Genomic DNA, 15,812 nt, shown 5'->3' with positions numbered 1-15,812 from the left:
TGAGCAAACACTCTCAACTCCTGGCCGATGTGATCGGTATCATCCGCCAGCTCTTTGAACTGCTCCCGGCGGCTTCACTTTCCTCTGCTTCACCCCCAAGTGGCAACAGGTCTACTTTAGTTGCAGAGCCTTGATTACCACCTCCTAAGCCCTTTGCTGGGGATCCTAGTTCCTGCCAGGGTTTCCTCTGCATTTCCCAATGCTCCCTGATCTTTGAGCTCCAGCCCTCAAGTTTTCCCACAGACCACTCCAAGATTGCTTACATATTTATCCCTCTCTCAGACACTGCTTACTCTTAATCAAGGCTCCCACAGCACCACAGATTTTGCCATCAAGTTTCAGTCCATCATGGCAGAAAGCTGATGGAATGATGAGGTGATGATGATATGCTTTCAGGGAGGGCTGCCTGAGCCCTTTCCCGATGAGTTAGCCACTTGCTAAAAGAGCGGAGGGTGGCTCGCCGCAAGGCATCTCAGTCCCAAGTTCCTGTGAGCAGGTCTGTGTCTCCAGTTCATATTCCTGCGGCCAGGGCTTACACGGCTCTTGGACAGCCCCATGATTATCCGGAGGACATGCATTTGGGTCATTCCAGGGTTTCTCCCTCATGCAACATTCCCTCTACTGCCACTTTTGCTACACTTGGAGCTACAGGATGGCTGTGATGGAGAAAATTAGAGCTCCTCCTACTAATGCCATCCTAGCTGTTCCAGTCACTTCATTTTGAGAAGGTCACCAGCATCTGATCCAGGCCATGATCAGTTCTGGCACTGCAGGCGACTTCCTGGCTCTATCCTTGGCTATCTTGGGATCCCTACCCAACTTCTTCCAAATCCCTTGGTAGTTACATCATTGAATGGCAAACCTCTGGAACTGGGCAGAGTAACAGAGGCCACTCAGTCCCTTTGACTTACCACCCATCAACACTAGCAGGAGGAGACTATCTGATTGACTCCTCCCGAACATCCTGTTATCCCGGGCCACCCCTGGCTGCGCAGAAATAATCACTCGATCGACTGTTCCGTTGGCACTATTCTGAGCTGGGGTTCCACTTGCCATCTCTCCTGCCTGATTCCCTCAGCCCCTAGTTCAGAGTTTCAAGAATCTGTTGACCAGTCTCGAGTCCCCAGTTCCTATAATTAGTTAAAGGCATTGTTCAGTAAGTCCCGGGCCACCTCCTTACCACCTCACCACCCCTACGATTGTGCCATTGAACTATTCCCTGTATCCTTCCCTCCCAGGGGTAGGATCTTCTCCTTGTCCTCCCCCAAGCACACATTAATGGATACCTACATTAAGGAATCCCTGGAAGCTGGGATCATCCATGCCTAGACTTCCCCGGCTGGGGCAGGCTTCTTCTTTGTTGGGAAATTAGGCCATATATTGATTACTGTGGTCTCAACAAATGTACAGTTCGGAATCGATACTCTGTTTCTTTCATGGCCACTGCTTTCAAGCCACTACAAGGGCCTTCCATTTTTAATAAATTAGATTTACGCAACACTTACCATCTCGTGCGGATCCAACATGGAGATGAATTGAAGACGGCCTTCAACACCCCCACAGGCCAATGTGACTAATTGTCATTTACTTACACTCTTTTAGAGTAAAACACAAATTAAGATATTTCATAATGAAACCTGAAAGTTTCCTTCCCTCCAGTGACAGTCCATGTAACCAAAAGTTAGAAGGTTCAGAAAGGTCATGAAGGTCGGTTGCAACAGTTGCACTGCTACATCCGCGTCTGGTGTAGACACAGTGAAAGTCTTATGAGTTTGGAACAACATGGTGAGTAAACCACAGATTTTTCATTTTTTCACAACCAAATCTCAAGTCTCTGTGTCCATCTACGTATAGAAACAAAAAAGAAGAAAAAAAAATTCAGCCAAGAAGGGCTGCTTTTTCCTTTACTTGCAGAGTTCATCACTTTCTCCAAAGTGTTTTTTCCTGCTATGAGAAAAATTATTGAAATTAGATACAGTATGCAAACAAATCAATCAATATCTTAAATAACAAGAGCACAAATTTTATTAAACCATCTCACTTCATAATAAGTATATTAAAGAACCTCACCTCAAACATGTATGTGTTCCTTTGGAATTGGCCTGGTATTGGCTGGTGTGGATCTGTAATATAACTTTACAGATGGAAAAATCTCTCAGACATAATTGATAAAGTACAGCAGATATAAACTGGCCTTAAGAAAAATCAGCACTTACAGTGGTCCTGTGACTCGATTACATCTCCAAACTGTTGGGAAAAGTCATTATAAACATCTTTCCTAAACAAAAGACAATGATAGACATCAACATCTGGATTAAAGGAAAATAAAAGCTTACACAAGCATACAGTAATAAAAATTGACATTTTGAGCAAGCAACAGGAGTCAGGACCAGTAAATGCAACAGAACAAAGATACAAATAAGCTTGACATAATGAGAAATACTACTGAATAATCATCATAAATAAGATAAAAATCTCTTTACGTTATTTAACAGATGTATTTTTCTTTTGCTGTTTGATTAATGACAGGGACAGCAGGAAAGCTGCTTTAACTTTAAAACCGAATACATGGATCCAATATATTGACTTAAATCTAATTTACTCCCCAAATTTTACATTCTTTTAAGTTATAAGTCACTGTGTTATGTTAAAGCTCGTTAAGACAGAAATTTTCGACATACTGTATTTTGTGTATATATTCGACTATTTAAATGGCAGAAGACAATGCTGACACGTTGGTTTCGTGCAAGTGCTTCGGGTGCACGAGCACAGAAAGCCGTTGTGCGATTAACGATTTCAGTTCTGTTTCACCGCTAATGGCACTTTTAAAATATCAAGCTCTTCATTTTTCATTGATCCTTGCTTTTTTGATCACTCTAACGTGTCAGTAACTTTATGCAATGTGCCTAATAAAAGATGCACGGGTGTACATGTAAATATGACAAAACACATCCGTTAAACAGTTAACTTAGTCAAAATCATCATATAACATTACATATTTATCATCTGTTGTAACAGTTCATTGAAGCATATTTGTATAATTACCGATATTGTGGAACTGTGTGTCAGCTCCAGTCTGGATCCGAGGAAAACAAGATAGCCGTCGATCAGAAAATTCTCAAACCCAACCTCGATGGCCTCAGTGATCACATGGTTTTCACTGAATGCAAAATTATTGATTTGATGTGTAGTAAATAGTTTAAATGAAACCAACAAAACTTAGTTTTATTGCCAATTAAGTAAATCATTTACTTAAGCACAATAACAAGACAGAAATTTTAATAATTTAAGTTGGATCAAGTATAAAGTGTGCTTTAGAGTAATGACAAGGCAGTTGCAATTCTTGCAGAGAACTCTCCTGATACACAGGAGAAGCCTTTGGCATCTAATATTCCAAGGTCTAGAACTGTCACACCCCTTTAGTGGGAACTGGAAAGGGTTGTGCAAGAGGTTCTAGTCCATGAGCCTGTCGTCACTCAATCTGCCCAGGCCCAGGTCTTTTCAGTATAAATAAATATATATATATATATATATATATATAATATTCTTGATTTTTCAAACTATTTGCATTTTCGATTATGACTTTACTGTCTGACCAGAAATTTAGAATTTTCTGTTACAGCTGTTTGATCATGCTGGTGCCTCACGGGCACATATTCATTGGAAACAGAGCCGCCGTTCACTGTGCCTGTCAGGATAGTACTCAGGAGACAGAGGTGGTTGAATTCAACACAAAGTCTTTATTGAGATAAAAGTTCGTGAGAGGTAAGTTGAGAGTAATTTCTGGTGAGGGTTCTGTGGGGTCCGTTTCTGTGAAAGCCAGGTGAGTTTGTTAAGTGTGGAAACATCAAAGCCACACAATAAATGAATATTAATAATTGTCTCTTCTTCTTTCAGTGGAAGATCAATGCTCAGAGAATTACATGGGCACTCAGGAGATATCGAGGATCGTAGGAGAATTCAGATCACGGATAATGCCATGAGCGTTCTGGAGGCAGGAGAACAAAGACACACAGGACGTTACTGTAGGTGTTTCTTCGAAGACAAGGTTAGCTGGAGACAAGATTGTGAGGTCGATTCCTGTTGGAGGCTTGACAGTGAACTGGTGCATGAGTGAGTGTTATATAGTGCCATGGTGATGGGGATCAGGTGCTGGGGATTAATACTCAGGGGAGTGTGAGCATTGATGATTGGCTGGGACCGGGTCTGCCTGGTCCCTGACACTGACACTAACCCCCCCCCCCTTCCAGGGTCCACACCAGTGGGCCTTACTCTCCGGCATCGTGGAGGTCTGCCTCGGGGTCGTGGAACAGGTTTCTCTGGACGCTGGGTGTGAAACTCTGTGAGCAGACTTGGGTCAAGAATATCTTGGCGAGGCACCCAACACCTCTCCTCTGGTCCGTAATCTTCCCAGTCTATCAAGTACTCTAACCGCCCTCCACGATGCCGGGAGTCCAGGATCTCCTTAACCGTGTAGATGGGTTCAGCGTAGATGGGCAGCAATGGGGGTTCGTCGTCAGGGACCGGGTCTGCAGAGGGAACAGAAACAGGTAAGGAATCTCCAGACAATGGAAAGAGTGGAGGTTGGGAACCAAGAATGCATTGAAACTGAGTTAAATTAGTCGATTGTTTGTCTGAGGGAATTTTGGGCATATTCGGCCCAGACTAAATACCTGTTCCATAGGTTTTGGTTTCGGTGGCAAAAAGTCCTGAGGAAGCGGCTGATGTCCTGGATCTTACGTTGTGTTTGCCTGTTTGCCTGAGGATGGTAATTGGAAGTAAGACTGACTGTGACGTTGAGCAGAGCAAGGAAGGACTTCCAAACCCTCGAAATGAATTGAGGCCCCCTGTCAGAAACAATGTCTTCTGGAATGCCAAAATTATGAAATACATGATTAAACCGAAGTTTATGTTGGTCATTACACATCTTTGGATGAATTCCTTGACATCCTCCTGTATCCTTGGCCACCAGTACTTCCTTTGAAGAGTTGACAGTGTTTCATTTACTCTTGGATGACCGGTTCCCACTGAGGAATGAACATTGGAGATGAGGGGCAAATGGTGATCCTCCGACACATAGATTTTCCCTACCGGGCACATTGGCTGAATGGGTTGGTTTCAGGATTGTTAATTCGTTGAGATCCCACTGAATTGGGTTAAGAAATAGTTTGGTGGGCAAGATGGTTTCTGACTCTTCCAGGATTTCCTCTACAGTATGAAAGCGGGATAAGGTGTTGGCTCTTGTGTTCTTGGAACCAGAATGGTGGGATATTTGGAAATGGAACCGGGTAAAGAATAGAGCCCACCTAGCCTGGGGAGGGTTGAGTCTTTTAGCTTCTTTTAGGTACTGAAGGTTCTAGTGATCCGTGAGTACCAGGAAAGGCTGCCATGCTCCCTCCAGCCAGTGCCTCCATTCCTCGAGGGCCAGCTTCACTCCCAGTAATTCTCGATTGCCAATGTCATAGTTTCTTTCAGCGGAGGATAGTTTCTTGGAAAAGAAAGTGCAAGGCATGGGTTTTGCATCTTGCTCAGAATATTGGGATAGGATGGCTCCCACTCCCATAGTGGAGGCATCCAATTCCACAATGAACTTCCTTTCCGGATCTGGGTGCTGTAGTAAAGGGGCCCTTGTGAAGGCGGTCTTTAGTGCTTGGAAGGCTTGTTCTGCTTCCGGAGTCCATTGGAGTATCTTGGGTTTACCTTTTAGTAATGATGTCAATGGTGTTGGTGATCATACTGTACTGGTCGATGAACCGATGATAGAAGTTTGCAAAGCCCAAGAACCTCTGGAGTTCTTTTACTGATTTGGGAATAGGCCAGGAAGTCATAGCTTCTGTCTTACGGTAATCCATTTTTACCCCTCTTGCACTGATCTGATAGCCTAGGAATTCCACGGAGGACTGGTGAAAGACACATTTTTCTGCTTTTACAAACAAGGAGAATTCTCAGAGTTGATGGAGCACTTGGGCAACATGCTGCTTAACTTGGGCCCCTTGAAGCTTCTGTGCGGTTTCCTCTAAAAGTTCCCTCCAAGTGTTGTATAGATGCACATCTGGTACTTGTCAGGTATGGTTGTAGCGACTCCACAGAATATAGACTTGTGAAGTTCTTTGTGACATGCGTCTATTACTGTTGTTGGTAGGGTCAGCCATTTGTCTGGGCTTTGAAGAAGAAAGGGTGGCCGATGGCTCCATCAGTTAGGCACAGCTAGTTCTTCTAACTTCTTGCCTCTGGTGGGGTCATCAGCAGGTTTTTTTGCGATCTGGAGTCCACGATTGCCGTGGCTGAAACAACGAGATCTCTAATTCTCAGAGTTACACAGATAGTTAATGGGGTTGACACAGAGGGTTTAGGAAGGACTGAACACACCATTAGACACGGGGGATGAGATGGGCAAGTGCGTATGAAGTAATTTTCCTTTCCAGAGTAAAGGCATAAACTGTTGTCTCGTCTGCTATTTCGTTCTGCAGATGTCAATCTCTTGATTTCCACCTCCATCCATTCTGGCATATGTTTCTTGATAACACGATTTGGATCTTAAGTGAACTCGCTGGGCTTGCTGCATGAATTTCTCTAACCCCATATTGTCATTGTAGATGGCAAGCTGTAATGCGGGATTCAGCCCTTCTCTGTACACCGTCAGCTTTCTCGCTGCGGCCAGGGTTCGGAATTAATAATTATATTATAAGCATTTATATTTATCCAATAGAATTATTTTTAATTCTTGTTCTGTTCTGATAAATTTGTTAAATTTAAAGGATTTGTTGTAAAGTGAGGGGAACTAAACATATCCTGTTGGTACATTATAACATTATTAGGCCTGCCATTATTATTTCTAAAATCCAACTTATACATGACTTATATTTTTTCCTCTCACAAAAGTAATTTATTTTAAGCAAACAAAAATTATAAATTATATTATAAAAATACATATAAAAAAGAAAATCTAATTATATTGTTAGTTTTATGCTAACATGATATCAAGGTCTTCGGATACTATATTAGATACAAGTTAATTTAGGGTATTTAACATGCACTGTGACATTTTACCATTTCAACTTATAAACTCCTTGAGATTTTAAAGGCAGTTTAATAGTATTGAAATTCAAGTTGAATCTAGAATAAAAAAGGTTTTAATTGCTTAAATTATTTCTATGAATAAATAATATGTTATCATGACTTTTTCACTATTTTTACGAGCTGTATTTGTAACAAAGGCTGCAGATAACTGAGCAATCACATATGCGCAACTCCGGTGCAGACAGATGTGCTTAAACACAACCAGAGTGCATGCAATAAGCAGTGAGCAAGCGTCGGTTATGGGCAGAACTGTGCAAGAAAGAAAATGAATGCAACATGTGGGTGTCACGAGTCCGGACCCGTTGTTCCTCCCTCTCACCACCAGAGGGCGCCACTTCCATTCCCCCGGACATATTACCTTCACTCCGCACAGCTGTGTCACCCACTCACACACTTACATGCACGCCTGGTTACATTGGACACACCTGTCACATACTCACACACACAGCGGTTCCTCCTTTGTCAATGAGTATATATTCTCCACCGTCACATCACTCTGTCTAGCTGGATTAATGTTATTTGTTAATTGCATAAGGTTAATCGTGTGTTGCGTGTCTGCTGCTTCTGCATGTGTCCCTGTGAATCGTTTCTGCCTTGTTGGCCTTTTTTGTTCTCATTAAAAGAATATTTCCCTGCATTTGGACCCAGACCCATTCTTCCATGGCGCCGTCTCTACTGCACCGTGACAGTGGGGCTGTGCAGATGAGAGTATTCATGCCATTCATGGATAGAATATTGTTAAACTGTGTGCATTGACACCATATAAGCCACACACACACGCATATATTATAAAGCCAACTACAAGATTGTTTGACCAAGCCTACTCAACTGTTCATTATATAACCTTAATTCAGCAATTGGTCTAGGTTTCTATGTCCTGACCGGCACCCAAGAGTGATTACCAAACAAAATAAGACTTGGAAATAGAACTCAATATACAGTCCTTCTAAGTCTCACTAACATTGGTCCTAAGTGTAGCCATAAGTGGTGATGTGAAAGCCATGTTCCACTAGGTCCGTCTGCTCCCTGAAGATCGCCCCCTTCTAAGATTTGTCTGGAGAGACGTGGAAAGAAATTCCACAAATTCCATCTGTGTCTGAGTGGCAGGTTTTACCTTTTGGTATGACGTGTAGTGCGTACTGTGCCACTTACGCCATGCAGCACCATGTAATCAGTCCCAGCCAGCCAAAGAATGATGGTTTTCCATTGAGAAATGCCTCTTTGTTGATAATTGTCTGATTATATTACGAATTAAACCTAAACGACTGCACTCAATGCCCAGACTGGAGCTCTTTGCTTCCCTCATAGGAGCCCAACACAGTAGATTGGCAGGGTAAGCTCTCGTTCTAACAATCAGCCGAACTACCCTCTGGACCGACTCAACCACGGTCTTGTCCTGGTTAAACTCTGAGTCATGTTGATTTAAGGTTTTTATTGGCACTTGAGTGGCAGAAATTCAGGAGCTCACTGATTGACTTTCATGGCGATATGTTGACTCAGCGAAAAAAAAACCTGCTGATGACCCCACCAGAGGCAAGAAGTTAGAAGAACTAGCTGTGCCTAACTGATGGAGCCATCGGCCACCCTTTCTTCTTCAAAGCCCAGACAAATGGCTGACCCTACCAACAACAGTAATAGACGCATGTCACAAAGAACTTCACAAGTCTATATTCTGTGGAGTCGCTACAACCATACCTGACAAGTACCAGATGTGCATCTATACAACACTTGGAGGGAACTTTTAGAGGAAACCGCACAGAAGCTTCAAGGGGCGGCAAGTAACAGCAGAGCTCTTAGCGCTGATGACTACAGTACTGTCGAGATTATTATCCTAAGAAGGGCACAACAGGATAGTTTCACAGAGAAGTTAAACCTACTACGAAATGGGAAAATATTTCAACGTAATAGCCTTCTACTAACACTGTCTCCAGAGCTGGACAAGACAGATGAACTCATTTAGGTTGGTGGCAGATTGAAATGATCTGAAGACTTAGACCCATTTGCTGTGCATCCCATTCTTTTGGATAAGCACCATCCCACAACTAAGATTTTGATCCAAGACTACGATTCTTAACTCAGCCACTCCGGCCCTGAGAGACTGTTTGCAGAGATCTGCTGCAAGTTTTGGATCTTATGAGGTCTAGAGGCAATTCGACGATATCAGCATACCGGCACATATTGTAGACGAAGGAATTCAAGCCCTCAAATTCCAAAGATGGCAGACTATAGCACACCTACGCCTTTATAAGCCAGAATTTTACTTGATGGGGATTGACTGTTTCATTGACTGAGCCCTTTCTAGTCAAGGTGGGCAGGCACACCGAGAAGAGGTGGGGAATCATATTTAAATGCCTTACAACCAGATACATCTAGAGAACCTTACCAGTATGAATGCAGACTCCTTCTTAATGGTCTTGAGGCTGAGTTGTTCTCCAACCAGGGAACAAATATCCGGGAGGAGAAAGAGATATACGAGAGGCTCTTGCAGGACTGTCCCCAAAACTCCAAACATAAGATACATTTTCACTTCAACACAACTGGGGCACCCCACTTTGGCGGAATGTGGGAAAGGGAAATTCGCTCTGTGAAAACAGCACTTTACAGAGTAGTAGAGGTCAAGCTATTACTAGTGGTAGTAGTCAAGCTGTCACGGAGGAAGTGCTCAATACTGTTCTCCTGGAAGTAGAAGGCATGGTTCAGTTCACGAACTACATTGTGTGCACTCTGTTGATTATAATGAGAGAACTTGAGTTTAAATGTGAGGATGTTTTATTAATCAGTCCATTAACAATCAGTCCAGTTTCTTGTTTTAATTAGGCCTAAATAATGGGAGCAAGGAGATTCAGGGCTGGGTGGAACCAGCGGAGACGCAGGGGAATTGGGTAATGCCTCACCAAACCAATCAATTAAATCCGTCTGGAAAGCATCTATAAATTCCTCAAAATATAATCCAGAAACCAGATGCAGCTCACCCTCAGTGACGTAAAGGTGGGCGGAGCTTCCCTCCAAGCCCCCGATCTCCACCAAAACTCCCTTGGGGACAGACGATGTTGCCGGCTCACGCGCTTGGTCAGTCCATGATGAAGGCTGAGGCTCCATGGCTATGATCAGCTCAGTTGTGGCGGGCTCAGGCTCTCCATCTGCAGTGGGCTAAGGCAGTAGCTCCGTGCAGCGTGATGATGGCTGGCTGGTCTCTGGGTCGGGAGTGAGGCTGGAGATATCCTCCTCAGCGGGGCAGACGGTAAACGGGGATCTGTTATTCAACATCACCCACTCCACAAAGGCAGCGAAATCCTCTCTGGGACCATTCACTGGTAGGTGTGCCTTACACTGCTCGCTCAGGCCGTAATAATAAAAAGTACAGAGCGAGCGGTCTGGGAAGTGGGTAAGGCACACCAGATCGAGAAAGTCCCTGGTGTGGTCCTCCAGTGAACAGTTCGACTGCTCCAGGCATAGGAGCTGGACAGCTGGTAAGGCCATTCCAGGAGAGAAATGCTGCTAAACTTACTTTTGGTCCACTATTCTGTAACACGCGTTGGTGTGCAAAGTAAAGCGTACGATGAAGAAAATATATAAACAGTTCTTTTAATAATTCACAGGAGTGGAAAGGGCACATCCAAACACAAATCCAAATCTTGGTTTCCTCACATCAATAGCAGACAAAACAGAACTGAACAGACTGGGTTTAAAAAGGAACCTCTTGGCCTTCCTTCATCATGTGGGCTAAATATGCTCACAACATCCTCCAGTCCTCGACCACTGGACTATCCTTCTTTGAATGCCAGTTCGACGGTAGAGCTGGAGGAAGGTAAGGCATGCCCTTCTTCAGTCCTCCCAGAGATAGCAATGTCAGGCTAATCGCTGCTGCCAGACGGAACCCAAATTTCCGAGCTGAGAGTCTGGTAAGCCACCTGCCCCTCCGGGTCAAATCAAGGAAGCTTAACCCCTTTTTCTTATTGTTTGTTTCTTCCCTGTTCACTTAGAATTAACCCTATGTTTCATGTCTCATTACCAAAACCTGTCTTATCTTCTGTCTTATCAGTGGTAGATCTCTCAACCACCACGCGGGAGCCATCCACGGATAGTTGTAATTCACTGAAAGCCTAAATCATATTTGCAGCATTTCAGCAGCTTGCCAAAGAGTGGAAAGTGGAAATTATGTCACAGCCAATCAGATTTTTTCCATGCATTTATTTGGACTGGGGTTCGGATACATTTTTTTGGGCACATTTTGTTTTTTTTATTAATCGGACTAAAACCCTTATTTTCTGTATGTTCATTTTACTGACAGAAACACACTATTCCATGTTCTGCCCAATGTCCTTAAAACAAATGTGCCGACTGAATGCTATGAAACATTCAGTGCTTAACAATTTATAAGACCACCTATCATAAGACAAAACACAAATATTTTAGTAATCTGCCAAAAAACAAAAAAAAATCTAAAAATGTTATTGTAATTTTTGGACAAATAACAAACTGTAACAACTAAATAGTACGTATTCTATTAACAAGCTCATATGCTTGCTGGCATTGTTTATGTACTTTTTGACTAAATGGGTTTCAGAATAAATAATAAAAACACTATAAAGCACAATTTTCACTTTCACAAATAAAAGTCATAATTATAGCATTAAAAAAAGCTTACTACTGTTACTAAAAATCTTATGCATATTGCATGTCTAACCAATACAGAAAGCTAAAAAAATATTTTGGTAATTACCAATACTGTTAGTTAAGAGCTGCAGTTGCACAAACCTTACAAAACTGGTTAAAAACCATACATAAATTTGTTTTAAGGAATTTGTTAATCACTGTGGGTGTAACGGGTGTTATATTAATTTATTAATTTCACACAAAATCCCTCCCTTTGTTATTATCAATTATTTTATATTTATATATTTTTTTTCAATTATGGGAATTTTTCTTTCATCTGGGATGTTATTTGAGCTGTTTCTATCCTTGTATGTACCATTCTCATTGAACCAACTTCTTCCAAGACCATGCCAAGAAACATCATGGTAGCACGTGTGATAACATCTATGTGGGGTAATAGATGGGTCACCAGGAAAATAACCAATTTGTCAGTCCGACTGTCTTGCTGCATTAGGAGGTAACAATTACTTCAGTACCCTGGACTTAACCTCCGGATTCTACAATTTACCCATGCATGAACAAGACAAAAAATACACTGCTTTCATCTCTCCTATGGGACTACATGAGTATAACTGCATGCCACAAGGCTTGTGCAACAGTCCCGCTTCGTTCTTGCGGATGATGCTTAGCATTTTTGGGGATATGAACTTCAGTAGCTTGCTCTGCTATTTAGATGATCTACTTGTGTTTGCACCCACGGAGCAAGTTCTTGGGTCATGTTATTTCTGGCCATGGTGATTCTGTGGACTTCACAAAGGTGGATGTTATATCCAAAATGTCCAAGTTGCAACTTATGGAGGACGATGGTTGCACTCCATCAACAAGAAGAATCAAGTCATTTTTAGGACTGATTTTCTACTATCAACACTTTATTCCTAATTGTTCTTCGATTGCCAAGCCTCTCTTTGCTTTAACTGCAGGTCAGAAGAGAAGAGGTAAAGAGCAACTCTTATTGTTAACTCTTTGTCCCATAAAAGTGTCTGGTATTTAATATATGTAATATTTAATTAGTTATTGCAGCCCTATAAAGAAGAATAATTTAAATTTAAAACAAACGTTAATATTCAAGTGCTGAATGAAAATTTATTAATTTATGGAATAATTTGTCACACTTAAATGATCTATTATATGTTTCCAAAACCACAGAAGCTGTAAAATATTAGCCCTACGAAGTGGAACAGCATTCATGAAGCAATTTGTAATTTTCAGTTGTACTTTTATTAAATGCTTCAAGCACTTTTTAAGATAAGAAAATATCCATGAAAAAAAAAAAAGTAGAAAAAAAAAAAAATATATATATATATATATATATATATATATACAGTACAGACCAAAATTTTGGACACACCTTCTCATTCAAAGAGTTTTCTTTATTTTCATGACTATGAAAATTGTAGATTCACACTGAAGGCATCAAAACTATGAATTAACACATGTGGAATTATACATGGAATTATATACATAACACAAAAGTGTGAAACAACTGAAAATATGTCATATTGTAGGTTCTTCAAAGTAGCCACCTTTTGCTTTGATTACTGCTTTGCACACTCTTGGCATTCTCTTGATGAGCTTCAAGAGGTTGTCACCTGAAATGGTCTTCCAACAGTCTTGAAGGAGTTCCCCGAGAGATGCTTAGCACTTGTTGGCCCTTTTGCCTTCTGTCTGCGGTCCAGCTCACCCCTAAACCATCTCGATTGGGTTCAGGTCCGGTGACTGTGGAGGCCAGGTCATCTGGAGCAGCACCCCATCACTCTCCTTCTTGGTCAAATAGCCCATGATGCCTTCAGTGTGACTCTACAATTTTCATAATCATGAAAATAAAGAAAACTTTTTGAATGAGAAGGTGTGTCCAAACTTATGGTCTATACTGTATATACAGTATATACACAAGTTAAATATCACCAAGGGTAAAAGAATATCATTTAATTTTCTGCCACCCATCCCGTTAAAATGCAGACTCTTTAAACTCTTTCCAGGTCATCTCTTTCTGCATGCCGGTTGGTAAATGGAAAAGACTTTAGAGGGGCAATGAACATATTTCTCTGTTATGCCAGGAAAGCCTGTGTGTAAGTGAGGACTGTTTGGGCCCTGCTTCAGATCTATTTTACAAAATCTGCACAAGCAATCGACATGATCAGTTTCAGGCCTTTTGCACCCAATATTGAATGCCATCATTTTATGAATTTAAGACTTTGTGCTCAGATTTAAAACTTTAAGACATTACTTTGTGTAAAGGAAAATAAAGACATTAAGACTTTAAAACCTGCAGGAATCTTTTGTGTATGATGTTGTTCATGTGTTAAATATTCCCCTGTATCTGACTGAGGATCTGCTTGAGTCCCAGGAAAAGATGACAGCAAGGACACAAGCAGTGAAGAAACAGTGCTCTCTACAAGAACACAGCAATATTACAAAAATAAACAATTATATTACAGACACAAATAAACGCACGCATACATGTATACACAACCCTCCATATAATATATATATATATTATTATATATTGTGACGGGGTGAAGAAGCACACGACAAGAGGATCAAGGTGAGTTCCCCGAAGGGTGGATTTTATTGACCAACGTGAGGGGAAAATAGTCAGCGTAAGGGGTTTCCGGTGCTTGGTGCTCGTCCTTCTCTCCCTTTCTCTCTTTCTCGGTGCGAAGTGCTGTGTGGGTCCGTGTAGTCTGTGTCTGTCGAGGGCTGGCGGTCACACGCTGCTTTCTGGAGGAGAACAGAGAAACATTAGGGGAGATTGGGGGAGGGCGGGGAGTGGAGCCTGACAGACCTGCGAAAGCTGACCATATCCTCGAGAGACCATCGGCGTTCGCATTGGCCGTACCCGCCTGGTGTTGTATGGTGAAGTGGAAGTCCTGGAGCGTGAGGAACCACCGAGTCACCCTGGCATTGGTGTCCCTCACCCGGGCCATCCACTGTAGAGGTGCGTGGTCCGTAATCAGGGTGAACCTAGTGGCCTAGGAGGTAATAGCGGAGCTCCAGGACTAACCACTTGACAGCCAGTGCCTCCTTCTCGACAGTCGCATACCGTCGCTCCGCTGAGGTCAGCTTTCGGCTGATATAGATTACCGGGTGTTCCTCACAGTACGTTTGCATCTGTTTGCAACAGGAAGGGGCGATTGAAGTCGGGGGCTCTGAGCACGGGCTCGGACGTGTGGGCGGCCTTTACCCGCTAGAACATGCTCTCCGTCTCCGGGTTCCACAGGACCTTCTCTGGTTGCCCCTTCCTGGTCAGGTCTGTCAGGGGAGAGGCTAAGGAGGAGAAGTTAGGGATAAAACAGCGGTAATATACCGCTACTCAGCCCCGCCCGGCAGAGTTCCGACAGCATCTTCCAAACTCCGAGACATCATTCAAGCGGCGGAAGTCATTGCAGAAGTGGAAGGTGCCGTCGGGCTTCGGAACCATGATGATGGGGCTGGACCAGGGGCTGCATGATGGATCAATATTCCCTAACCTCAGCATCTCCTGTACCTCTTCCTCGATGGTGTGTTGCCGAGCCTCTGGAACACGATAGGGCCGCTGCCGGACGATCACTCCGGGTGCTGTGCAGATATCGTGCTTGAGTACGTGGGTCCACCCTGGCTGGGGAGAGTACACTTCGGTGAACTGACTGACCAGGTGTTGCAGCTCCGACTTTTGGGCGGCTGAGAGGTGGGGGGTCCATGTCCATAGCCACGGGAGGTCGCTGAGTGAGGGCTGCAAGCTGGGGCCTGGTCCAGACCCAGTGCTTCAGAAGATTCACATGGTATATTTTGGTCTTCTCTCCGACTGCCGGACTCGGTGGGTGACAGGGCCAATCCTTTTCTGTGACGGTGTAGGGACCTTGCCAGCTGGCCAAGAATTTGCAGGCGGCGGTGGGGACTAGGACCATGATGTGGTCTCCTTGCTGAAACTCCTGTGGCTGGGCCGCCCTGTTGTAATGCAGTTGCTGGGCTTGTTGGGCCTTTGCAAGGTGCTCCCAGACGTTGGGCATGACCCTGTCGATCCTCTCCCACATCCCCGGACATGCTCTATTGTAGAGCAGTGGATGGCTGGCTGTTGTTCCCAGGCTTTTCTGGCG

Source organism: Carassius auratus, chromosome 27 (assembly GCF_003368295.1).
Source record: "Carassius auratus strain Wakin chromosome 27, ASM336829v1, whole genome shotgun sequence".
NCBI classification, from domain to species: domain Eukaryota; kingdom Metazoa; phylum Chordata; class Actinopteri; order Cypriniformes; family Cyprinidae; genus Carassius; species Carassius auratus.
The sequence above is the reverse complement of the archived record's forward strand: the minus strand, read 5'-3'. Positions refer to the sequence as shown.